Source organism: Echinops telfairi, unplaced genomic scaffold, assembly GCF_000313985.2.
Source record: "Echinops telfairi isolate 266 unplaced genomic scaffold, ASM31398v2 ScPeMD7_2291;HRSCAF=2852, whole genome shotgun sequence".
In the NCBI taxonomy this organism is placed as follows: Eukaryota; Metazoa; Chordata; class Mammalia; order Afrosoricida; family Tenrecidae; genus Echinops; species Echinops telfairi.
The window spans coordinates 7,435,584-7,442,493 of NW_022106189.1; positions in this window are offsets into that span (position 1 = coordinate 7,435,584).

Consider the following 6,910-nt stretch of genomic DNA (forward strand, 5'->3'; position numbering starts at 1 on the left):
GTGTGTGTGTGTGTGTGTGTGTGTGTGTGTGTGTGTGTAGAAAACACTCTAGTGATTTTGCTAAACCAAAGACGGCAAGGGAGAATTCAGAATTCTTGCAGCCCATAAAGAACACTAAAATTGAAAGTCTTTCTTCTCTGAAAGCATTCAGACACTGCAAATTTAAAGCGAATGCCTGCATGCCTAAGTGTTTTCCCTTCATCTAAAAAGCATCAAGAAGAGAGAGCGAGTGTGGTATTTAAAAATAAAAAAGGTCATTTCTCAAAATAGCCTTGAATATTTCATAGCTTTAAAGTTGGGAGCCGCCTCAGAGAAAAGCTGAGCGCCATCTGCCTCTTGTCTGAGCTTTCAGCGTGGGCTCCTCTGGGGCAGACTGTATTGGATCAACAGCAGAGAGACCGGCTTGCTGAGCCCGCAGAGGCCCTGGCCTTGGGAGGGAGGTGGCCTGCAGTCCTACCGCTCTGGAATAAAGGACAGGCCAGTGTTTGTGGGCGGACTCCCTCAAGTCCCAAGAGTGAAAGAGCGGAAGAATGAATCAGGACTCCTGGGTCCCCTTTGTCCCCACAGACTGGAAGGGGATCTGAAGCAAGTCATGGCACATCTCTGGGACCTGCTTCCGTGTCTGTAAAGTAGAGGTAAAGCTGCCACTGTCCTTTCCAGGAGCACAGAGGAATTCATTGCACGGGGAGGTTCTGAAGGGCGAAGGGAACTGCCAAGAAGGGCCTCTTCTCCTGGGGAAATAAATTCTTTCCAAATACCAACAAGGGACTCATTTATCGTTCAGCCCATCCATCTCCTTGTGGAAATGTCCCAGCATCAGTGAGGTGATTTCTATGAACAATAATCAGTAGGATATTAAGAGTTGCAGTATCAGTCAAAACTTAGCATCGGTTTTCATTCTTTTTACCCTGAGTCAAATAGCCATCATCTTCGTTTGATAAGATCACTGCTTTTGTCTTGTGACTGGCCTGCGGGTCCCAGTAAAGGCCCCCCGCAGGGTGAGCTGCTCCATGCACACTGCCACCTCAAACATCTGCAAGTTCCTGGAATGGTTCCTGGCCATTCCTGCTGAAATTAAAATCGTATTTTCATAACCTCCACAGCCTGCCATTCTCGTCTTTCTTTGGGGTGCTGCCTGGAGGCCCCAGCACGAAGCGGAAGTGCCCCTGTGTCTCCAGCTGGACTCCAGAGAGCAACCAGCCAGCTCGGGCAGAGAAGCTCACTGAGGAGGGAAAGGCAAGCTTCTTGACTGACGTTATCTCCTCTTGGGCAGAAACCAATTTCTGCAAGAACGTTGTCATTTGGAACTCCAGGATATAAGATGCATTCAGGGAATCATCTTCCCTCTACAAATTACAGGTTTGTCAGTTAAGAGGTTTAACATCTTGGAAAGAGCTGGCGTATGCCTTTTTTCTTTTTCTTTATTTCTGCCTCTTTTTTTTTATTATTCTGAAAACTGCCATATTGATGTTCTCAGAACAGAGGCTTAGAATTTAGAAGAATGTCCTGTACTTGAGATAAACAAATGCATTGTTCTTTCCATAGAAGCAGAAGAACACTTCCAGACAACAAATATTTATTTATTCAGCAAGCACTTGAGTGCTTAGGCAGAGTGGCAGAGTTAAGTGCCTGGCACATTGCAGGTATTCAATAAATGCATGAAGAAAGGGGGCAGGGAAGACTAAGATTCTATGATGGAAATTCCAGGATGTTGGATGCTCTGATATAACCACCAATGCAGTGACACCAGATCCAATGTATGCATTAGATTTCCCTCAGAATTGCAAAGACAATACTGGGGGGCGGGGGGGAACAGGGGGGAGACACAGGAACATCCACAATGAGATGGAATGGAAGTTCAAAATCAGGAGCGTCTCTGTAGCTAGCTTCATTTCCAGACAGTTGTGTGGTAAGAAGTAAAATATTTCATCTCTCGGAGCCTTTGTTTCTTCTTTTTAAAAATGGAACTTACTTCTATGTGGGAAGATGCTGTTAACTCATGGATGATCCAATATGAATCCCATTCTCCTTTGTCTGTCTCGGCTTTCAAGAGCCGTGGAATCCACTCTAACGCATGGTAGCCTGACCCATGAGAATAAAACTCTGCTCTGACCTGAGCCATCTTCATTCATGCTCACTGTTGCTTCTGCATCCACTCTCGTAGCTACCACATCATCCCACCTCACTGAGGGTTTCCTTCGTTTGGGCTGAGCCGCTTCTTTACCAAGCATGTGACCTTTTCTAGCCACTGGGCTTTCCTAGTGATGTACCCAAGGTTCTTCTAAAACTGATAGGTTGTTCTTTGTTAGCACCATGGAGAATGCTGTGTGGCATCCATCATAGGAGGCAGAGAGATTCATGAGAAAGCCGTTGTCTCCCTGATAGAGGAAAGTTATGAGTTTGGTCTCCCAAAAGTAAAGCTCTTCTCCAGGACCGCCGTTTGTCAACCCCAAGCCTGGGAGTCTGGCCACTCTTCTTGAGAGACTCAACAGATTACCTGCTCATCGTGAAATCAAACACAACGGACTGAATGGGACTATGTACTCACTTTGAATGCAAACCCAACCCACTACAATCAATAGAGACCCATTAGGGAAAAATAGAGCCTTTTCTTAGGGTTTTGAGACTGTAAATCTTTATGGGGGCAAACAGCCTCCTCTTTCTCTCATGGAACGGCTGGTGGATTTGAATCACTGACCTGGGGGTTAGCAACCTGTATACATTTATCATTTTTTATTGTAAATTCCGTGTGGTCAGCTTTGAAGAAGCTGTCAAGGAGAGAGGTAAGGTAGTGATTGTTGGAAAGAGAAGGAAATGTGATGAGCACATTTGTAAAGCATGGAAATAAAACAATTGCTGGCACTACCTTGTAGCATAACTAGGTGTTCTCTTTCAAAATGAACAACATAAGGTTGGATTTACTTATTGAATTTTTTGTTTTTAACTTTAAATTCAGTCACTCTCTCAAGGAACTGTAGACATATGGTCATGATTTAAAATACATTATGATATTCTTACCCCCACCCCAAAACAAAAACCCTCCAAACTCCCTGCCATCACAGGGCAGAGCACCCAGTGGTTTTGAACTGCTGACCTTCGGCTATGTAGCCATTCTCAGCAACCATAAAATAACATACATTCCAAAAAATCACTACCGTCACATCAATTTTGACTCATAGTGATCCTCTAGAACTGCCCTGTGGGTTTCCTAGGCTGTATATCAGGAGCCCTGCTAGTATAGTCGTTACAAATGGGCTGTTTACTGCAAAGTCAGCAGTTCAAAACCACCAGCCACTCAAAGGAGAAAGACGAACTTTCTACTCCCATAAAGAGTTACAGTCCTGGAAACCCAAGGGAGTTTTGAGAAATCTTTATGGGAGCAGAAAGCCGCATCTTTCTTCCACAAAGAGGCCATTGGTTTAAAACTGCAAACCTCGTGATTAATAACCTAATGCGTAACCCACTATGCCACCAGAGGTCCTATCTAGAACTTCTGAAAATATCATAAAAACAATAAGTAGCCTAATTAGAGCCCGAATGGCAAAGCGCTTGGCTGCTCAATGAGAGGCGGGTAGTTCAAACTCTCCCTGCTCTGCAGGAGAAGGTATGGCACTTGGCTTCCCTGAAGGTGGCAGTCTTAGAAGCCCTGTGGGGCAGTTGCACCCTGTTCTACATGGTCACTCGGAACCAGAACTGACTCAACAGCAGAGCTTGGGACTTGGTTCTGGTTTTCCCGGAAATGCAGCTGGCTCCCACGGCTCTCTATTTAGTGTACTCCTGTGGAATCCATGAAACCTTAAATGCAAGTAATTTCTCCTCCAATCCCCTGCCAGGATCAAGTTTGCTCCCTCCGACCCTGCTCCTCCCCACATTCGTAGCTGGCATTTCTATCCTCACAAAAGTTTCAGACAGAGCTTCCACCTCCTCAAGTTAGAAATGAATTGTTAACAATGGTCTAGGGCAACACCATTCCAAGATCCAGAGGGATCACTTCTTAGTTTATCATGAGCTTTTGTAAATAGGGTGTTACTTGATTGATACATTTACCATTTTGTAAGCCCAAGATAGGGTCACTATGAGTCAGGTTGACTCAAAGGCAATGGGTTTGGGTTTTGAATATTCACCATGAGTAATGCAAGCAGTGGAACAAGTAGTTGATACATTCAGCTGTTCACTGAAACATCAGATGTTCAAGTCCACTGGAGGAGTCTTGAGAAAGGATGGCTATCTAAGTCCCCAAATCAACCACACTAAAAACCTAAGGAGCAGTTGTACTCTGACACACGTGGAGTGACGACAAATCGGAATCACCTGCACAGAAGGGGACTTTCATTTATTTATTTTTTTGGCAATTAAAATATTTATTGTCGTTTCTTTTTTTCTCCCCCAAGCAATGTATTTCACTAGGGCTGTTGTTGATGCTGATGTTGTATTAGGTACCATTGATTCAGTGCAACCCATAGCGATCCAAACCACCACAGGCTGCAACCCTGCCTGGTCCCGCATCAACCTCACAAGTGTTCCTATGCTTCAACCTTTGCTTGCAGCCCTGTGTCAATCCATCTTGTCAAGGGTTTTCCTCTTTTTCACAGACCCTCTACTTTACCAAACATGAAGTCCTTCACCTTGGATTGGTCTCTCCTGACAACTTATTCCAAGTATGTAAGACAAAGTCTCACCATCCTTGCCTTTAAGGAGCCTTCTGACCAAACTGCTTCTAAAAGAAATGTGGTTGTTCTTTTGGCAGTAGTTCCAATATTCTTTGCCAACTCCGTAATGCATACACATCAATTCTCCTTGGGTCTTCCTTAGTCAATCGCCAACTTTCACATGCTTATTGGCCATTGAAAATACCATGGCTTGAGTCAGGCAGACCTTAGTCTTCAAAGTAACATCCTGGCTTTTCAACAGTCTAAATAAGTCTTGTGCAGCAAATTTACCCAATTAAAAGCTCTATTTGATCTCATAAGTTCAGCGTCCATTAGCATTGATTGTGTATCCAAATAAGACAAAATCCTTGACAAATTCAATATTTGCTTCATTTATCATGATATTAACTATTGAGCCTGTTGTGAGGATTTGGGTCTTCTTTTTTTTAATTTTATCGTTTTATTAGGGGCTCATACAATTCATCACAATCCATACATACATCAATTGTGTAAAGCACATTTGTACATTCATTTCCCTCATCATTCGCAAAACATTTGCTCTCCACTTAAGCCCCTGGCATCAGCTCCTCATTTTCCCCTTCCTACCCGCTCCCCCTCCCTCATGAACCCTTGATAATTTATAAATTATTATTTTGTCATATCTTGCCCTGTCTGACTTCTCCCTTCACCCACTTTTCTGTCGTCCGTCCCCCAGGGAGGAGGTCACATGTAGTTCCTTGTAATCGGTTCCCCCTTTCCAACCCACCCTCCCTCTACCCTCCCAGTATCACCACTCACACCACTGGTCCTGAAGGGATCATCCACCCTGGATTCCCTGTGTTTCTGGTTCCTATCTGCCAGTGTACATCCTCTGGTCTAGCAAGACTTGCAAGGTAGAATTCAGATCATGATAGTGGAGGGAGGGGGAAGCATTTAGGAACTAGAGGAAAGTTTTATTTTTCATCATTGCTACTTTGCCCCCTGACTGGCTCGTCTCCTTCCCGATACCCTCCTGTAAGGGGATGTCCAGTGGCCCACAAATGGGCTTTTGTGCCTCCACCCCGCACTCCCCACCTCATTCACTACGATAAGATTTTTTGTTCTGATGATGCCTGATACCTGATCCCTTTGACACCTCATGATCGCATAGGCTGGTGTACTTCTTCCATGTGGGCTTTGTTGCTTCTGAGCTAGATGGCCGCTTGTTTGCCTTCAAGCCTTTAAGACCCCAGATGCTATATCTTTTGATAGCCAGGCACCATCAGCTTTCTTCGCCACATTTGCTTATGCACCCATTTGTCTTCAGCGATCATATCATGGGGGTGAGCACACAGGACTTTTATTTAAGTAGACCAGCACTCACCCTGGCACTCAACTTTAAGACAGGGTCTGGGCCTTTGCTCAAGCCTTATGCAAGAATACTTTGTTCTAACAACCTGGCTCTCTGTGATACTCACCCTCCCAGCATGAAATGGTGCCCAGCTATCAAAAGATATAGCATCTCGGGTCTTAAAGGCTTGAAGTTAAACAAGCGGTCATCTAGCTGGGAAACAACAAGCCCGCACAAAAGAAGCACACCAGCCTGTGTGATCACGAGGTGTCGACAGGATCAGAAGACCCAAAACATGTTGATGAGGATGAGGGGGGTTGGAACAAAGACCCAAAACCCATCTGTAGACAATGGGACACCCCCTCACAAAAAGGTCACAAGGACGGGATGAGTCAACCAGGGTGAAGTATAGCACCGATGAAACACACAATATTCCTCTGGTTCCTTGAGGCTTCCTCATCCCCCACTATCATGACCCCAATACTGCCTTTCACTTTGGGTTAGGTCAGAGCATGTACACAGGTACAGATAAGAGCTCAAGACACTTGGAATCCAGGTCAGATAAACCCCTCAGGAACTGAAATGAGAGTAGAGATACCAGGAGGGAAGGGGGACAGTTGGAAGAAATTGCAGGGGAAGGGAGACAGTGGTCGGTGTAAAATATGAAAATAATAATAATTTATAATGTATCAAGGGGTCACGATGGTGGGAGGATGCAAAAAGAGGAGCTGATACCACGGGCTCAAATAAAAAGTAAATGTTTACAAAATAATGATGGCAACATATGTACAAACATGCTTGATACAATTGATGTATGAATTGTTATAAGCACTGTCTGAAGGTAAACAAGCCGCCATCTAGCTCAGAAGCAACAAAGCCCACATGGAACAACATATCAGCCTGTGTGATCACGAGGTGTCGAACGGATCAC